The sequence below is a fragment of the Salmo salar genome, chromosome ssa04 (assembly GCF_905237065.1).
Source record: "Salmo salar chromosome ssa04, Ssal_v3.1, whole genome shotgun sequence".
Taxonomy (NCBI): domain Eukaryota; kingdom Metazoa; phylum Chordata; class Actinopteri; order Salmoniformes; family Salmonidae; genus Salmo; species Salmo salar.
This window is the reverse complement of record NC_059445.1, coordinates 5,712,151-5,733,388: the sequence shown is the minus strand read 5'-3', so window position 1 is coordinate 5,733,388 and position 21,238 is coordinate 5,712,151. Positions and strand designations below refer to the sequence as shown.

At 40.1% G+C, this 21,238-nt stretch overlaps 1 pseudogene; it reads left to right on the top strand.

Moving 5' to 3' along the window:
• Positions 1–4,818: 4,818 nt before the first annotated feature.
• Positions 4,819–6,727, top strand: LOC106590955 (mitochondrial import receptor subunit TOM5 homolog; annotated as a pseudogene).
• The last annotated feature ends 14,511 nt before the right edge of the window (positions 6,728–21,238 follow it).

Here is a 21,238-nt window from a genome sequence, read left to right as displayed (position 1 = left end):
CATTCTAGTTTGCTCTGTTTTTTGTTAATTCTTTCAAATGTGTCAAGTAATTACCTTTTTGTTTTCTCATGATTTGGTTGGGTCTAACATGTTTGCTGTCCTGGGGTTCTGTGGGGTCTGTTTGTGAACAGAGCCCCAGGTCCAGCTTGCTTAGGGGACTCTTCTGTCTGTCTGTCTGTCCGTCTCTGTGTCTGTCTGTCTGTCTTTCTCTCTCACACACACAGATGAGGGGCTAATAATAACACCTGCTAATTCAAACAGTGGGAAACAACAAACAAACAGAAAGAGAGAAGAGAAGACATCAATGTAGTTATTTATCCTCCATAGACTATGATGTATTGTTGTGTGTGGTGATAGGTGGGTGTTCTGTGAGTGTAAATGCAGAGCCAACTACTCCATGTCTGGTCAGGGTCCAGCAGTCACCCACCAACCCTGGAGAGATACAGTCACCCACCAACCCTGGAGAGATACAGTCACCCACCAACCCTGGAGAGATACAGTCACCCACCAACCCTGGAGAGATTCAGTCACCCACCAACCCTGGAGAGATACAGTCACCCACCAACCCTGGAGAGATACAGTCACCCACCAACCCTGGAGAGATACAGTCACCTACCAACCCTGGAGAGATTCAGTCACCCACCAACCCTGGAGAGATACAGTCACCCACCAACCCTGGAGAGATACAGTCACCCACCAACCCTGGAGAGATACAGTCACCCACCAACCCTGGAGAGATGCAGTCACCCACCAACCCTGGAGAGATACAGGCTTTGCAGGATTTTGTTCCAGACCACCACTGAAACACCTGAAGTAAAATTGGCTAATCATAAAGGATTTGATGATATATTGAAACTCATGCTATAACCTATGCCTTCACCAATCCAATGCTTTAACACTTTATGGGGAGTAGTGAAGGAGTGTACACTTCAGGAAGCAGTAAATACTTTTGGGAGGCAGGGCTGGCCTAGGCTGGAGGATCTCCAAATTGACCACTTAGCAAAGGGAGCATATACATTCTGTGGTGCTCTATTCTGGAATATTAACTGGCGTTTGTCGCCCCCTTGTGGAAATAACCTCTTATTGATCTGGCTCGCTCTATATACATAGATCTCTGCAGTTTGTACCTCGCAGCACACCGTACAAATATTCTAGGTTAAACTCCCATATTACCGTTCTGCTAGCAGCAGGATAATATGCTGGCAGCACAACATCAGATGATATACTTCTAAATAAGAGTAGCCCTGCAAAGACGAGCTCAATTTTGAGAATATCGATTAATATAGCACTGTAGTGCAGTACAACTGTTTTTCACAGCATTGAAACCAAAATGATAATTTGACGTATTTTAATATTGTATTATTTATACCAGCATTTCTTTTGAAAGTTTCCAAACTAAATACTGGTATGCTGAAAGATATTGTGTAAACCAGTGGTGTAGTGATGCCTGGAGAAGTGGGTATACAGTACTCTAATTTAGCAAAACATTTTCCAAACAGTTTAGTGAAGGAAAGACACCCTGTGTGAAAAACTCTATAAGAAACAGCGACATACACTCTGAATGACCTAAATTGATCAATTCCATATTGGTCTTTCAGTCAGGCCAACCCAAGCTGTACTGTTCAGTAGGATAATAGTAGGGCAACCCAAGCTGTACTGGTCAGTAGGATAATAGTAGACCAACCCAAGCTGTACTGGTCATATGGGTCTTTCACAGTCAGGCCAACCCAAGCTGTACTGTTCATATTGGTCTTTCACAGTCAGGCCAACCCAAGCTGTACTGTTCAGTAGGATAATAGTAGACCAACCCAAGCTGTACTGTTCAGTAGGATAATAGTAGACCAACCCAAGCTGTACTGTTCAGTAGGATAATAGTAGACCAACCCAAGCTGTATTGTTCAGTAGGATAATAGTAGACCAACCCAAGCTGTACTGTTCAGTAGGATAATAGTAGACCAACCCAAGCTGTACTGTTCAGTAGGATAATAGTAGACCAACCCAAGCTGTACTGTTCAGTGGGATAATAGTATACCAACCCAAGCTGTACTGTTCAGTAGGATAATAGTAGACCAAGCCAAGCTGTATTGGTCAGTAGGATAATAGTATACCAACCCAAGCTGTACTGTTCAGTAGGATAATAGTAGGGCAACCCAAGCTGTACTGGTCAGTAGGATAATAGTAGACCAACCCAAGCTGTACTGTTCAGTAGGATAATAGTATACCAACCAAAGCTGTACTGTTCAGTAGGATAATAGTAGACCTACCCAAGCTGTACTGTTCAGTAGGATAATAGTATACCAACCCAAGCTGTACTGTTCAGTAGGATAATAGTAGGGCAACCCAAGCTGTACTGGTCAGTAGGATAATAGTAGACCAACCCAAGCTGTACTGTTCAGTAGGATAATAGTATACCAACCAAAGCTGTACTGTTCAGTAGGATAATAGTAGACCTACCCAAGCTGTACTGTTCAGTAGGATAATAGTAGACCAACCCAAGCTGTACTGTTCAGTAGGATAATAGTATACCAACCAAAGCTGTACTGTTCAGTAGGATAATAGTAAACCTACCCAAGAGGTACTGGTCAGTAGGATAATAGTAGACCAACCCAAGCTGTACTGTTCAGTAGGATAATAGTAGACCAACCCAAGCTGTACTGTTGAGTAGAATAATAGTAGACCAACCCAAGCTGTACTGTTCAGTAGGATAATAGTAGACCAACCCAAGCTGTACTGTTCAGTAGGATAATAGTGGAACAACCCAAGCTGTACTGGTCAGTAGGATAATAGTAGACCAACCCAAGCTGTACTGGTCAGTAGGATAATAGTAGACCAACCCAAGCTGTACTGGTCAGTAGGATAATAGTAGACCAACCCAAACTGTACTGTTCAGTAGGATAATAGTAGACCAACCCAAGCTGTACTGGTCAGTAGGATAATAGTAGACCAACCCAAACTGTACTGTTCAGTAGGATAAGAGTAGAACTATTATTGAAACAGAGAAGTCAGAAATTCACAGGTTTCAAAATGTTTTTTTTCTTCAGGTTTTTGTTCTCAAAGTCTGACTTTTTTAAACAGAAAAACAATACAGTTGTATGTTCTAAGTACATAACAATGCTTAAACCACATCAGGAGACCACGTTTGAGGTTTGGGAAAAATCTAAGAAATGCAGATTTTTGAGAGTAGTTCCCCTTTAATCAAGTGTGCAGGAACCTAGCACTATTGTTGGATTAGCAGTGTTTCTGTAGTACAGGCACCTAGCACTACTGTTGGATTAGCAGTGTTTATATAGTATAGACACCTAGCACTATTGTTGGATTAGCAGTTAATATAGTACAGGCACCTAGCACTATTGTTGGATTAGCAGTGTTTCTGTAGTACAGACACCTAGCACTATTGTTGGATTAGCAGTGTTTATATAGTACAGGCACCTAACACTATTGTTGGATTAGCAGTTAATATAGTACAGGCACCTAGCACTATTGTTGGATTAGCAGTGTTTCTGTAGTACAGACACCTAGCACTATTGTTGGATTAGCAGTGTTTATATAATACAGGCACATAGCACTATTGTTGGATTAGCAGTGTTTATATAATACAGGCACCTAGCACTATTGTTGGATTAGCAGTGTTTCTATAGTACAGGCAACTAGCACTACCGGTTGGATTAGCAGTGTTTCTGTAGTACAGGCACCTAACACTATTGTTGTATTAGCAGTGTTTCCAAAAACAATCACCTGGTGTAACCAACTTCACATAGCCCCCCAGAAGAAAGGCACACGGACACCCACACTTCATGTTTTTATCTGCAGTAAAAGATACCAAACAGTGATGACAGGCATTGACAGGACAGTCACAGCCACATGTTCACTGCTCTCAGACTGAATCGACAAAGTGATTGTATAATATACATGCGAAGTGTTTAGAAAATAACCCCAAAATACAGAAAAGCATACCTGCAGTAAAATAAAACAGTGATGACAGGCACTGACAGGACGGTCACAGCCACACGTTCACTGGTTAGGTAGGACACAATATATCATTTAGATAGGAGCAACAGTAGTGATACATGGTTAGGTAGGACACAAGATATAATTTAGATAGGAGCAACAGTAGTGATACATGGTTAGGTAGGACACAAGATATAATTTAGATAGGAGCACCAGTAGTGACACATGCCCTCAATGTGAAGTGATATTAATCCATAAATACAGAGCACAAGTACAACCCTTTTTATATAAACATTTGAAGGTAGTAAGAAAATAAACATGAAGTTAATATTTCAATAAGTCACCTGCTAGTAAATCACCTGCTGGTAATAGCTGCGTGACACATTGTAGTGCAGTGACCAACGGTGCTAGTTAGCTCGTCATTAACACGGCTAGCTAAACAAGCAGAAACCTGGTTAACTTGCTGAAATAGGTCTTCAATTTATGAACGGCAAAATAAATATATACATAGCCACATTCGCCATTGACTTTAGGATATATGAACCAGTTTTCCAAAACCACTATTGTGTTATAGAGTTTTAAACAGTTTTTATATACAGAGGAAGAGGACTGGAACCTGCTGTCAGAATATCTCTCTCAGCCTGAGGAGCAGGCAGACCAACTTCCCAAATAGGGGAGAACCACTCAAAACCCACTAGTTGTTCTTTCAAAGAAAATAATACAAAAATGGTAAGTCCGAAGACCTCTCATATTACCAACCTTACTACAATGGCAGCAAATATTTTTAGGAATTCAGTAACACATAATGAAAGGAAACGTTAATTATATCACCCCTTTTCCTGAAGTGAATGGTTTCACCCACTACTCTCCCGGAACTGAGGCTTTGAGATCTACATTGCGCGCGAGGTTGATGGAAACTCTACATTTTCACTTTGTTACACCTTTGGTGAGCAAAACAGCTAATAACGTAGCTAAATACTGACATTATCCTCAATCGAGATATCTATCCGTCGTTTCAGCTCCAACTGAACTTAAAGGTGCATTTCAGACACACATGTTCGTGTCTATTCAGGATGTAGTGTACTCAGACTGTCTAGCTCTAGCTAATAACACAGCATAGTAGGCTATTGGTTGACAGGCAGCCGCTGATCACATCACATCACCAACAGATAATTAACTAAAGATGCTGAAAATGGAGGGACTCGGGCCGAAAATGGACCCGGAAGAGATGAAGAGGAAGATGTGGTGTCTTCGGTCAGGAACTTTCTCCTCTATGTCGCCCTGCTCCGAGTCAGTAAGTATTGGACCAGAAGCTAGTCGGGTTTCCCTATGATGTCAACTGTGTAGCCTGGCAGGTCCCAGATCTGTTTGTGTTTTTGCCCAGAGTCATGTATTCATATCTAAATACATGGCTCTGCTTTGGTCTATTCCATTGATATTGTCAAACTGAACATTACATTGAACATGTGAGTCATTTAGCAGACGCTCTTCTCCAGACAGACTTACAGTAGTGAGTGGATACATTTTCATACGTTGCATTGGCAGGACAATTCCATTAGTAGTAGGGAGGAGAGCAGAAACAGCCTAACACCTACGCTGATACTGTGTAACCTGTCTGCAGTCAACTAGCCATCCCGACTGAAGTGAGGGCCTTATTACAGAATGACAACACCTTCTCTTTCGTCGGCATGGCAACCTGTAAACATGTCAGTGGTGTCACAATGTTGCACAACAGCAGCAGAACATTCCATGGAGGGTCATTGTGTCATTACACAGTGTCACTGTCAATTCTACTGTATTGGTACATGTGGTATTACAATACATTAGAAGATCTGTAGACGGCAGCATTGAAACAATTTCCAACACATAGTCAACTAGAAACCTGCTCTGTTTCTGTGCTGTTTAAATATCCCACTTATTTTATTCTGCTGTTAGAGGACATCAGTAGAGACAGTCAGGAAAATAGTCTTTGTAGCTAGTTGTTTTCTGTCAAACCATGGGAAGTGTGTCTATACAGGTAAGTACATATGCAATTAGGATTTTACTTTAAGGTTAAATGTACTGTAACTGTCTAGTTGTGAAGAGAATCTAAATATGTTGTTTATTGATCTCCTCTCCATTCTAGCACCATACGTTCTGTTGTTTACTGATCTCCTCTCCATTCTAGCACCATACGTTCTGTTGTTTACTGATCTCCTCTCCATTCTAGCACCATCGTTCTGTTGTTTACTGATCTCCTCTCCATTCTAGCACCATACGTTCTGTTGTTTACTGATCTCCTCTCCATTCTAGCACCATACGTTCTGTTGTTTACTGATCTCCTCTCCATTCTAGCACCATACGTTCTGTTGTTTACTGATCTCCTCTCCATTCTAGCACCATACGTTCTGTTGTTTACTGATCTCCTCTCCATTCTAGCACCATACGTTCTGTTGTTTACTGATCTCCTCTCCATTCTAGCACCATACGTTCTGTTGTTTACTGATCTCCTCTCCATTCTAGCACCATACGTTATTCAGAAGCTGGACAGCATGTGAATAGAATCCATCTTCTCTCACCGTCTCCCCACAAGACCTACATCACACAAGATGCTTCAGAACAACAACAACAAGCTGGTGAAGTTACTACCTAACAGGAACAGCCATGACAACAACAACAAGCTGGTGAAGTTGCTACCCAACAGGAACAGCCATGACAACAACAACAAGCTGGTGAAGTTGCTACCCAACAGGAACAACCATGACAACAACAACAAGCTGGTGAAGTTGCTACCCAACAGGAACAGCCATGACAACAACAACAAGCTGGTGAAGTTGCTACCCAACAGGAACAACCATGACAACAACAACAAGCTGGTGAAGTTGCTACCCAACAGGAACAGCCATGACAACAACAACAAGCTGGTGAAGTTGCTACCCAACAGGAACAGCCATGACAACAACAAGCTGGTGAAGTTGCTACCCAACAGGAACAACCATGACAACAACAACAAGCTGGTGAAGTTGCTACCCAACAGGAACAGCCATGACAACAACAACAAGCTGGTGAAGTTGCTACCCAACAGGAACAATCATGACAACAACAACAAGCTGGTAGATGCTTCTAGAAAAAACAATCAATTTGGAAACATTATGAAAAAGTTAATGTCACCAGCATGGATGTTTAAGTTATATAGTCTACCAAGTGTTAATGTCACCACCATGGATGTTTAAGTTATATAGTCTACCAAGTGTTAATGTCTCCACCATGGATGTTTAAGTTATATAATCTACCAAGTGTTAATGTCACCACCATGGATGTTTAAGTTATATAGTCTACCAAGTGTTAATGTCACCACCATGGATGTTTAAGTTATATAGTCTACCAAGTGTTAATGTCTCCACCATGGATGTTTAAGTTATATAGTCTACCAAGTGTTAATGTCTCCACCATGGATGTTTAAGTTATATAGTCTACCAAGTGTTAATGTCTCCACCATGGATGTTTAAGTTATATAGTCTACCAAGTGTTAATGTCTCCACCATGGATGTTTAAGTTATATAGTCTACCAAGTGTTAATGTCTCCACCATGGATGTTTAAGTTATATAGTCTACCAAGTGTTAATGTCTCCACCATGGATGTTTAAGTTATATATTCTACCAAGTGTTAATGTCTCCACCATGGATGTTTAAGTTATATATTCTACCAAGTGTTAATTTCTATCCTACTGTGATACTTGTGAGTTGATGTGATGTCATTGATGATTTCTAACAGATACACCTTGATGTTGTTTTGTCCTTTTCTTATTTTACTTGAATAAACTCAAGACTTGAATGTAGTTTGTAGTCATTTACTTCCATATAGGGTCATTGTTTACAGACACAGCTGTAGGCTGACCTGACCCCAACAATGACCCCAACCTGACCCCTACCTGCTCCCTACCTGATCCCAACCCTGTCATACAGCATCAGATCTGTCGACGAGGGGGAGAAGGGAGGAAGAGAGCAACTGGGGGTGAAGGGAGAGGGAGATGAGAGATACGACTTACTCACTGACGGACTGGGTTTTGGAGAAGGAGACAAGGGAGGAGGGAGAGAGATGAGAGAGAAAGATAGGACTTACTAACAACCTGGGTTGGTAGAAGGAGACAGGGGAGGAGAGAGAGAGAGAGAGAAACATTTAAATCAAATGAATATATTTTTATCACTGACTTCTCACCAGTGAAGTCATCAAAACCATCAGGCCTGTTAAGTTGACTTGGGTAACAGACCTCTAGCTTCTACACCACATCCCCCCTTCTCCTGCTCTAACATGAGACCTCATCAGTACTCATTTTGGGTGCTGGTACTGTTTATATTTAGGTGCTGGAACATTAAGCCAATATTCTACGAGGTGAACTCAAGCAGTAGAAAGATAGAGGTGATATTATAGCACACACTATGTGTACCTTTGCTGCTCTGCCAGCAGTTTCCTGTGGAGTTTTTCTAATGTCAGTGTTTCCTGTAGGTAGGTGGGTTTAAATGATCTCATCTGCTTAAGTTTGTCACATCATAGAAGTCAGGAAGTAATGAGAGAGAAGTCATATAGCCTAGCAGTATTTTCCACACTTCAGTCGACTCTTCATGACAGTAACCCCAATTAGAGACAGATATGATACCTGCAGTGATACTGATGACCCTGTTTTGGGGCACAGGTATGATGCTGTTATATTAATATACACTTGTAACACTTACTGAGATATGTTTTGATATTGTAAGATATATTACCATTTGCAGGGTTAGTAAAAGAACATACAACTGGAAGCAGACAGTAAAAATCTGTCTCAAAGCAGGATAATGATGTGATCACCTGTAAATGTACTTTACTGTAGTCTAACTGTCCATCTGGGGATTGACTGTATCTGTCTCTATGTAAATGAATGAGAGTATATTTTATGTATCTATTTAATATTGGTCTGATGTTAGAGCAGGAGAAGGGGGGAGTGTTGATGCCAGAGGTCTGTGACCTGAGTCAAGATCAACAGGCCTGATGCTACATGTCAGGAATAGAGAGAGAACGAGAGAGAGAGAGGAAGGAGGGGTGGGGAGGGCAGAGGAGAGAGTAGTGGAGAGAGAGAGGAGGGGAGGGCAGAGGAGAGAGTAGTGGAGAGATACAGGAGGGGAATGGACAGAGCATAGCCGAAGGAAGTAGGCGTAATGAGGGTGCTGCAGCACCCCTGAAAAATAAAACAATAGTTTTTCACCCTACTAGTCCAGTAATGTATAAGCGGTCTGATATAGCCTCCTAGCGAGCCCAAAATAAACTTCTTACTTATAGGGGTTAGAGCGTTGGGCCTGTACCTGAAAGGTTGCTAGATTGAATCCCCAAGCTGACAATGTAAAAATCTGTCGTTCTGCTCCTGAACAAGGCAGTTGTTCTGTCCCTAGGCCGTCATTGTAAATAAGAATTTGTTCTGAACTGACTTGCCTAGTTAAATAAAACAATAGGCCTATATCCTCTGTCTGCATCCTAATCCCTACCTGTAGTCGACCTACCCTCTGGTATAATGCATTTCCACCTCTCACTCCATCAGTGTTGCTTGTCCATCTTCCTGAATGAAAAGATGAACATATCAATATTGCTGGCATAACGTAATTAAATATTGCTAAGTTATTTAGCTGTAGTGTGGATGTAGGGCTGGTTTTAGTATATAATGAGCACCCAGATGCTGCGTAGGCAACACAATAATATCAGACAGACTGCCTCCGTGTTGGCTACTATGTTGGCTACTATGTTGCAATATGAATATTCTCAGAGTTGTCTTGTTGATACTAAATGTTTCAGTTTCTCTGAGCCGCCTCGCTCATTTATACAATGTTTCAATATTATCAGAGCCACCTTGTTGATGCAATGCTTCAGTATTCACAGAATGTTTCCTTTCCCTGGTGAATAATGCAGACAGGCAGATACATAATGAGCTGGGTGCAGACATCATAATGAACATCTCTGGATGCAAAGCAACAATTTTGTTGGGAAGCACACGAGACAATAAAATTGTCATAGTACACTATACGAACCGCTCCACAAGGACTTCATATGCATTATAGCAGGGGGGCGGCAACGTTTTTCAATTTACAAATGATCCTCCCATTTCTAAAGATCTGTGTGCCTGTATAACACCCCACCCAGCAGACTGTCGAGCAATCACGTTCACATTGTCATGCTGCGTCACGTGGTTGCTAAACCAATCGTCACGTAATCCCTTCTCAAAGTCAGTGTACTTTATGTCGAGAAAAGGCCTATTTTCATCAAAAGTACGTACTGTCACGATTCCAAAGCTATACGATACTACAGAGAGCAAGTTAATTATCTCACATCTCTGAAAATATCTGTAATGTTGTACTTCTTTTTGACAAAAAACACTATATGAACATATACATTATAGCAGGGGTTCGGCAACGTTTTTCATGAGTGCCAATTTACAATTGATCCTACCATTTCTAAAGATCTGCGTGACTGTAATTATTTCCATATAAGCATTTTCGCTACTCAACTGTGCCCAAAAAATGTTTAACTGCCCACAAACTGAGTATTTGTAGCTGGCTACTAGACAGAAACGTTGTCCATTCAACCACAGGCCACAGAGCCCCACTATGCATTGCCTTCCTGTATGGAGGCGCTGTCCAATCAGCAGTGCAGCCTTCAGGTAAAGTTAAATATTGTATTGTTTTTGTTCATTTCTGAGTGATGTTCTATCGATTCCCTGCGTCATTTCATGTTTTCATGTGTATCTGAATTATTTGCCTTCAAGCAGGCAGAAATATGTCCGGTATGATGTAGCATCATGATAAAGTCTCACTACACTGGTAGTTAATAGGAATATGACTTTTAGATCGCCAAAACGTTATTCATACACGTCAGATTTCAATACTGGACGATATAACTCAGGAGGTCTTCTCTCAAATGAGCCATTGATCATATTTTTGTGATATTCCTGCCTTGGGAAATTGGTAATTTAACGGAGGGTCTAACACGTTTCTCCTATTTGTCTGCCTCTTTAGTCCAGGTTGCATTGCATGGTGCCTTTGCCAGAGATATTATAGAAAGGAGGTAGGAATCCAATAATGAAACAATGTATAACACCCTTCCCAACAGACTGTTGACCAATCACGTTCAGGTTGTCATGCTACGTCACGTGGTTGCTAAGCTAATCGTCACGCAATGCCTTCTCAAAGTCAGTATACGGTATGTCAAACAATATGGTTCACATTACTACTTCTGTTATCTAATTTGTGTTCTTTCTTTTTTCAATGCAGGAGTTCGTTTTCAACTCACTCAATATCGTTAGTCTGAATGCTAGGGGTTTGAGAGATCCTACAAAAAGGGAAGCCTTATTTTTCTATTGTAAACACAGTAAAGCAGATTTTGTCCTTCAGGAAACTCATTCGGGTGAAAGTGATTTGAAATATTGTAAATCATGTTAGGTTTTGACCAACTATTTGTTTGCATAACCAATATAATAAAACTATTTAAACCTATATAATAAAATTAGTTGTGGTGCATAACTTATGAATACTAATGCTAAACATAAGAGGTTTATATTGTATTAACATAGATTGAGCGACATATAATAGACATGACTAACTGGAGGGTTGCTGGCTAGTAGGAGTGTAGGCTGAGTAGACAAGTGACACACACACACAATGCCTGATTGAGGGGCCGCTCAAGGACAGGTGTACGGGAGGGGCTGGTAGAATGGAAGATAACTGTAGCACAAGAACAGGCACTGTCCTTGGGTGTCTGACTCTCGGTTACACACACGAAGATAAGCTAGAAGACAACTATGCCTGGCAACAAAGATGCGTCTGGAGGCTGGGACCAGCCTGCACGTCAACGATAGGCTGGAGTAAGTCTAAACCACACCCAAGCCTCTACTCTGACAGGCCAGCAGTGAGCAGGAACTATCTCTGTCAGAGTATTTAATGAAGAACTTATGATGTCATTTAGAGTTCTCTGTCTGCCCTGCGTGGTGTTACAGAGATCCCGTATATACGAACCACACATTTACCATTCAAGTGTTTGCATTAATTAAAGTACAAAGAAATCAGAAGTTACTATGTGCTGACTATTTTGTTCTGATACCAGATCGAATTGACGCAACTTTAACAATCACAATGGGGAGACATGGCCTATTTCAGTCATGGATCAAACCATTCTGCTGCTGTTTTGACACTTATTCACAAGTTTAAAGGTGACATTCTAGAATCCACATCTTCACCAGATGGCAGATGGGTCATAGTAACTGTTAAACTTGACAATGCTATTTTCATCATCTGTAATGTATATGGACATAACTCACATGCTCAAAATAAGACCCTTTTTACCCAATTTACCAGTAAAGTACAGGATTTAAGCAACAAATACTCAGAGGCTTTTCTAATTATTTCAGGGGATTTTAATGAAACACCTGATGCATCTGTTGATCGTTTTCCTCCTAAAACGAGTCAAAGCCTTCAAAATAGCAATATCATCACTACATTATGCAAGGATCTCTGTGTTGATGATGCCTGCCGTTATTTCCATCCGGATGCAAAGGGTTATACCTGGACCAACAAAATTATGTCACGTAAATCTAGAATAGATGTATTCCTAATTTCCCCCTTTTTGTTACAATTTGTTATAGATGTAGATCACCAGTTGGCTCCCTTTTCTGATCATCACTTGATTACCCTGAATTTACAAGCTACTACAAAATCTAAAGGTACTCAAAGATATTGGAAATTAAACAACACACTTCTTAAAGATCCTACTCTCATTGGAAACATCAAATCGTTAGCCAAAGTTATTTTTGCAAGAAAAGACTTGCGTCATGGAAGTAGATGGGAATTTTTCAAATATAAATTCAGAGTTGTAGCCATTAAATGTGCCAAAGAGCTGATGCACTTAAAGACCCTTAGAGAAAAAGAGTTGATGAGCAAGGTTGACAGTTTTCTAAAGAAAGAGAATCTATCTGAAGAAGAAGAGTCTGTATTTAAGTCTTTACAACTAGACTTAGAAAGAAGAAGAGTCTGTATTTAAATCTTTACAACTACAATTAGAAAGAAGAAGAGTCTGTATTTAAGTCTTTACAACTACAATTAGAAAGAATTGAAAAGGTACCAAGAAAGAATTGGAAAGGTACAAAAAAAATGTCTGCATCATTGAAGGTCCCCAAGAACACAGTGACGTCCATCATTCTTAAATTTAAAAGTTTGGAACCACCAAGACTCTTCCTAGAGCTGGCCACCCGGCCAAACTGAGCAATTTTGGTATTTTATTAGGATCCCCATTAGCTGTTGCAAAAGCAGCAGCTACTCTTCATGGGATCCACACAAAACATGACATAATACAGCTCAATAGACAAGAACAGCTCAAGGACAGAACTACATACATTTGGGAGAAGGGCCTTTGTCAGGGAGGTGACCAAGAACCTGATGGTCACTCTGACAAAGCTCCAGAGTTCTTCTGTGTAGATGGGAGAACCTTCCAGAAGGACAACCATCTCTGCAGCACTCCAACAATCAGGCCTTTATGGTAGAGTGGCCAGACAGAAGCCACTCCTCAGTAAAAGGCTCATGACAGAACGCTTGGAGTTGCCAAAAAGCACCTAAAGGACTCTCAGACCTGGATGAAACCAGGCACCATCCCTATGGTGATGCATGGTGGTGGCAGCATCATGCTGTGGGGATGGTTTTCAGTGGCAGGGACTGGCAGACTAGTCAGGATCGAGGGAAAGATGAACGGAGCAAAGTACAAAGATTTTTCCACTGATGAGGCTCATAGAACAGGGGGAAAACGATTAGGCTTCTACATTGTGACATCATTAAAATACTCCTACTACAATGTTAAAACATTCTACATTGTGACATCATTAAAATACTCCTACTACAATGTTAAAACATTCTACATTGTGACATCACTAAAATACTCTTACTACAATGTTAAAACATTCTACATTGTGACATCATTAAAATACTCCTACTACAATGTTAAAACATTCTACATTGTGGCATCATTAAAATACTCCTACTACAATGTTAAAACATTCTACATTGTGACATAATTTCATTGATATCATGAAAAAAACCTTCATGTATGTATTTTCTGATGTTTGATCAGAGATCTTTTATCAGAGTATCTCTTGTCACATTGATCACAGCTATGAGGCTTCTCTCCAGTGTGTGTTCTCTGGTGTAATACCAGGCTGCTTGACTGAGTAAAACTCTTCCCACATTGATTACAGCTATAAGATTTCTCTCCTGTGTGTGTTCTCTGGTGTACAAACCGATGGCTAGATGTAGTAAAACTCTTCCCACATTGATCACAGCTATAAGATTTCTCTCCAGTGTGAATTCTCATGTGTACTTTTAGCGATTCTGATCTTAAGTAACTCTTCCCACACTCAAACCAGTGGTGAGATTTCTCTCCTGTGTGTACTCGCTGGTGTATTTTAAGTTCTGATGAAGATTTGCAACGTTTCCCACAGTCAGAGCAGCAATGAGATTTCTTCCCTGTGGGTCTCTGCTGGTGTTTCTTGAGGTGATATGATCTGGAGAGACTCTTCTCTGCCTCGTTAGCATCATGATGTTGAGGCTCCCCAGAGGATCCACGATAGTCACGTCTCTCTCCTGTGTGAACAACAAGTCAGACAGATGGTGAAAGGCCCACAACAGCAGAAATCCACGGTAAAAGGTGATGCTAACAGCGTAGCCATGATGTTGTACAACAATTGACATCTGTAATGAATGTTAAAATTACTTGACAATTGTCTTAAGACAGTCAAGTGATCAACAATAGTCATATTTAGTCTTGTTTTCACGTTAGTAGTAAAATCAATGATTTTAGGCTAGGAAAAAGTAAAAGTTGTTGAAATCCTAAGCACTGCGCCAGATGACTTTTGGTCTCCAATATAGGCCCCTTCCTGTGTTTGCTAAAATTGCGACAAGGGCGATGCACACGCAATTTGGTTGCAGAAACTCCTCCCTGCTAATGAGGAAACCACTAATTATGGATGTTGTATATCTGCCTGGAGCAAAAATGGTGAGCAAAGATTTTAGTTTTTCCACAATGTATTCTGAATATTACAACACACTATCAGTGCAAGATCAGGAGTGCTGCTCAAGGAAACCCACATTAAGCTCTGTGTCTATTCACTAATTCACCACCGTGGGGGAAAACTCAGGGGAGTTCTCATAGGCTGACAGCAAATATAGCCTCCATTTCCATGTTGCTTATGAGTGCATTGCACACTACTTTGGATTATAATTGTAAGACTCGTTTGAATGTCCTGATTAATATAATGTTTATGTTATTGTCGAAAATGTACTACTTTATATTTAAAAATGACTTGAACCAGTAAAATGCTCTTTGGTTAGTTTTCCATCAGCCTGACAATGAGGGTTTGTCAACTAAGTGTATGCCAAAATGGTCTATAATCTCACCTAACAATAACATAGACCTACTGGAGGACCCATAACTTCACCTAACAATAACATAGACCTAGGACTATATATCATTTAATATTTCAGGTGAAACTTGGAAACTAAAATGTCTGTCATGACATTTCATAACCTGATCACCAAATCATTTTGTGAATAATCCCACTAGGCTACTCTGTAATGTGTTGTCATTCTAAATGTCCTGAATGAAGGAAAATAGCTCTGTGTGTTGTACAATAGCCTATCCATCAAGGAACAGTTCTCTACACATTATGAGCTAAGTATCTCCGTGTCCAAACCGAGTAATGAGACGCTACTATAAATCAAGCAGACAACAACACATTATAAACATCAATTCATTAGGGATGTTGGATCCAACGTGGAGCACGGCATTATTGTCTTTACCGGTGTAATGAATGAAGAAGCACATTTGACTGGCATTCAGTGTCACGTCCTGACCATAGAAAGCTTTTATTTTCTATGGTAGAGTAGGTCAGGGTGTGACAGGGCGTTTTGTCTAGTTTATATTTTCTATGTTGTGTGGTTCTAGTTTCTGTTTTTCTATGTTGTTTTTTGGGGTGATGATCTCCAATTAGAGGCAGTTGGTTATCGTTTTCTCTAATTGGGGATCATATTTAGTAGTTGTTTTTTCCACCTGGGTTTGTGGGAGATTATTTTGAGGTAGTGCATGTTGCACCTCTTCGTCACGGTTTGTTATTTTGTTTAGTAGTTTATTTGTATGTCTTGCATAGTTTCACAGTTTAAATAAAATGTGGAACGATACACACGCTGCGCCTTGGTCTTCCTTGAACGACGAACGTGACATTCAGAAAATGATTTCCTGGATCAGCTGATGATAGTTGAACATGTGAACAGCTACTGAATTAAGTATTATGTGTAATTATTGAAGAACTGCGTTAATGACAGTATCCATTTGGGTGTTGTGAATCAACTTAGGGTGACTCTGTTACAACCATTGGATTTAGCAAACTCTGAAATGATTTAGCATTTATGTGCCCATGAAAACTGTTTTCCCAGCATAACATAAGAAGACACTAAATGTTACGTAGTTAGAGAGCATTTCAGAGATCTGAATACAAAAACAACTGTCCGACAGCAAGATCCAGTATTTAAGTTGAAGTTCATCATAACGTTATGACTATAACTACTGTTTCCTGAAGGAGGGAAACTAGGTACAACATACTATTAAATCAACATGTTATGACTATAACTACTGTTCCCTGAAGGAGGGAAACTAGGTACAACATACTATTAAATCCACGCCTCGCTGGAAGCCCCGCCTTCCACAGGTGATGAGCGTGAGACTTGGATTTATTCCTTCAATTTAATACCGCTCTTCACCGACCCAGGAAGTGGCAGGGCCAAACAGGTGTTGTAACTCGTTCGTAACTGGCAGATCGGTAGAAATGGTAAGATAAATTGGCACTCCAAGTGGAAAAGGAAAAAGTTTGCCGATTTACCGGAAACTTCAGGAGCATAACGTCAAAATTTACGAAGGTCGGGAATTGGTTATTTTCTTCTGGTTATATTGATCTCTGGCTTTGTCAAGTCATTTGTGTCTTAATTATTTAATGAAACGCATGCTTGAAGCATCAGTTCAGTTCAAGTTCCCTACATACAGTTGATTTTATTAAACACATAGGGTGTGTCTATATGAAAAAATACACGTCATAAAATTTCAACCAATCAATTGGTAGAAAGAAAATACTATTTTTTTAAATCTGGGACAGCCCTAGAACATACAGTGCATTCAGACCCCTTCCCTTTTTACACATTTTGTTACGTTACAGCCTTATTCCAAAATGGATGATTTTTTTATTTATTATCAATCTTCAGACAATACCCCATAATGACATCACAATACCCCATAATGACATCACAATACCCCATAATGACATCACAATACCCCGAAAAAGTGAATAAAGTTTAGAAATGCTTGCATACCAGGGAACTTTTGGCTAAACCAACTATATCATACTATGACCAATAAGCATACTACAAACTCAATGTACGTCACAAATAGTACGGTTAGTATGATTATTCCAACACAGCTCAGCTCTCTGGGCTGCCATTTTGTTTCTGTTTAAAACCTAGGTTGCCCCTTTAATAAAGCCACACAACAATCAAACAACATTTCTGCAGTTGAAACAATAACAAAGATGTCATTCCACCATTGTTTTGGTAATAAGAGGATGGACAGGTCTGGAGAAATGTAATTACTCTCAAATTCATAGACAGACCTACGGATGCAAGGACTGACCATCCATGATATCAGCATTATAATTTTAACCATGTTGAGGCTATACAGTGTTGATTTACATTGTTTCTAAACATTGGAGTAAAAAAAATCAATTTCAGATTTGCCCTTTAACACCACACATCAGTCCCACAACTGCCTCTGTTTTTAACACAGTAACGGTACCTACAGTTGAAGTCGAAAGTTTACATACACCTTAGCCAAATACATTTAATCTCAGTTTATCACAATTCCTGACATTTAATCTTAGTAAAAATTCCCTGTCTTAGGTCAGTTATGATCACCACTTTATTTTAAGAATGTGAAATGTCAGAATAATAGTAGAGAATGATTTATTTCAGCTTTTATTTCTTTCATCAAATTCCCAGTGGGTCAGAGGTTTACATACACTCAATTAGTATTTGGTAGCATTGCCATTAAATTGTTTAACTTGGGTCAAACGTTTCGGTTAGCCTTCCACAAGCTTCCCACAATAAAATTGGTGAATTTTGGCTCATTCCTCCTGACAGAGCTGGTGTAACTGAATCAGGTTTGTAGGCCTCCATGCTCGCACACGCTTTTTCAGTTCTGCCCACACATTTTCTATAGGATTGAGGTCAGGGCTTTGCGATGGCCACTCCAATACCTTGACTTTGTTGTCCTTAAGCCATTTTGCCACAACTTTGGAAGTATGCTTGGGGTCATTGTCCATTTGGAAGACCCATTTGCGACCAAGCTTTAACTTCCTGACTGATGTCTTGAGATGTTGCTTCAATATATCCACAAAATTTTCCTGCCTCATGATGCCATCTATTTTGTGAAGTGCACCAGTCCCTCCTGCAGCAAAGCACCCCCACAACATGATGCTGCCACCGCCGTGCTTCACAGTTGGGATGGTGTTCTTTGGCTTGCAAGCCTCCCCCTTTTTTCTCCAAACATAACGATGGTCATTATGGCCAAACAGTTCTATTTTTGTTTCATCAGACCAGAGAACATTTCTCCAAAAAGTACCATTCACTGATGTGGCCATCAACCTCCTCCTTCACATCTGACTCCAGTGATCAATCCAGAGGCCTCTTCTTTTTGGGGGGGAATCCCGATGGACAATGTTATCGATTAGGCCGTCATCACGACCACCACCCACAAGTTAATTGTAATTCGGGTTATCAATGGGAAGAGCATTAGCAATATGTCCTGTCTGGTAATGTGTCTTGTTCAACGGATTTACATTGGCAGGTGCACAGGGAGAAACCCCATTAAAAAACTCAGTCGATCTCAAACTGCGGAAAAACTTTTGGAAGTCTTTATCAAAGTCTGTGGCCTGTGATGTTGAGACAAATGATTGTCCCTTATTATACAAGAGACAACATTCACAAATTCAACAGCATAACGGCAGAGTCATGTCTTCAGTGTAAAACTAACAATGACTCAACAATCCATGCCTTCTGGGAATGTTATGATGTCATAAAGTTATGGGCGGAGTTAGAAAGTTGGCTGTAAGAAGGATTACAATGTAAAGGTACTTTTAATCTGTCTGTCTGTATATTTCAAAACATGGCATTTGAGGGAGCAGTGAAATACCCCAGAGTTGGACAATACTTTTCTCGTCAATCAACTTAAATACTAAAAACTGGAAGTCAACCAATCCTCTGTTATTAACGCAATAGAAAGGTCAAATGCTTTATTATCTAAAAATGTAAAGTGCTGGGCGATGGGGAGTAATAAAATGTTAGAGTTTGAGGCCATGTGGTGGAGATGGGGGTGTGTTCTAGTGGGTCTGGGCAGGTGTGATGTAATTAACGGAGATGGAGGTGTGTTCTAGTGGGACTGGGCAGATGTGATGTAGTTAATATTTGTATGATGTTGTTATTTGTTTATTTTGTATTGTTTATAAAATATCAAATGAAAAATATTTTTTAAGTCCCAATGCAAAGTTACCCCTCACACTGTTCTATTTTTTGAGTTATTATATAAAACCAATCAGAATTCAGAAGAATGCCAAAGTCAGGTGTGAAGTAATATGGAGGACCCGCCTATTCCCTATGATGTAAACTACAACAGAAATAACTTCAAATGTAGAACTTGAAATTAAACCAACCGTTTCCACTCATGACTTGAGTGATTAAAGTAAACCACAGTTTTGGAAATACATAATGCCATCGAACCAAATATCAAAGAATGTTAGCTATATGCAGTTCTCTTAGCCAGCCCGCTAACATTAGCTATTTAGCCAACTAGCTATTGTCAGCGAGCTGGAGCCCAACTACTGGAGACCAGTTAGAACCCAACTAACAAAACCCAACTAAAACATGCAGATCAAAAGAGCAGAGACACACATAATGATGTCATGGAAAATCCCCAACATCCAAAATAGATAGATTCCAGATGTCAGTCAGCTAGCAGTAAGCCAAGGTGGAAAAACGAACCAAACTCCCGTAGTGTACTTCACAGAGAATGCTGAAAAGTAGTGATGGGGAACATCTCCCTGAAGCATTGCCGCTTTCAACCAATAGTGTCAGAAATAGTTTTATTACTCAAAGCTTTGAAAAAACACAGAATTTAGAACAGCCAATGTAATATAAAATTATTATAGACGATGTGCCACACCGTAGAGAATGCGCAGCGTAGCTTTTATGTCTTCTACTAAACCACTGGCCATGTGCGTGAGCATCAAGTCCATGCTGCATTCTGGGTAAATGATGACTGGCTGACTGATTTATGAATAACAATGAGTAGTTATTTATGATGCAAGGTGATTTGTACATCAGTTAGTCTGCAGCCTGCAGTGTGAGCTGCAGGCGGTTGTTCGATGAAATGAAGCTTCAAACATCATTGATCACGTGTTGCTGATAAAGTGATAAAGGCATCGGCACACTGCTTTGAAGTATATTGCTTAGCGATTTTAACGCGTGACTCGTAGCTGTCGGTATCAAATGTAAAGTACCTACCTAAAAAAAATTTTTTTAAAGGAGCAAGCAGGTGTGATTTTCTCTTTTGTTTTGAGGCCACGGTAAGAAGGCACCAGAGCCTACCGTGCTAATGGGTTCCCTCTAGATAACACAACCACACAGTGCATGAAAAGCATGAGGTGTGGCTAACGTTAGCATGCTTGAGCTAGCATAGAAACTCAATAGCACAGATCCTCCATATGACGCTGAGAAACACTGCATTGTGGGTATTTTTTATTTATTTTTTACATTTTAGTCATTTAGCAGATGCTCTTATCCAGAGCAACTTACAGTAGTGAATGCATACATTTCAATTCATTTCATAAATTTTTTTTATTTTTCCATACTGGCCCCCCATGGGAATCAAACCCACAACCCTGGCATTGCAAACACCATGCTCTACCAACTGAGCCACAGGGAGGCAGACAGAAGATAGGGGTAGTTTAGAAGATATCCCAAAATAAATGAAAACATATGTAATAACGCAAAAACAACTGTTTGTACTTATAGGTAACCAGATCGTGAACACAACTAGGTTACTAAGTCTTTAACCACACTGTATTGTTACGCTGGTGAGTAAAAACTGCTCCTACATGGTGTAACAATACATCATGTAGATAAATATAATGAACAGACCAGGTCTATACTG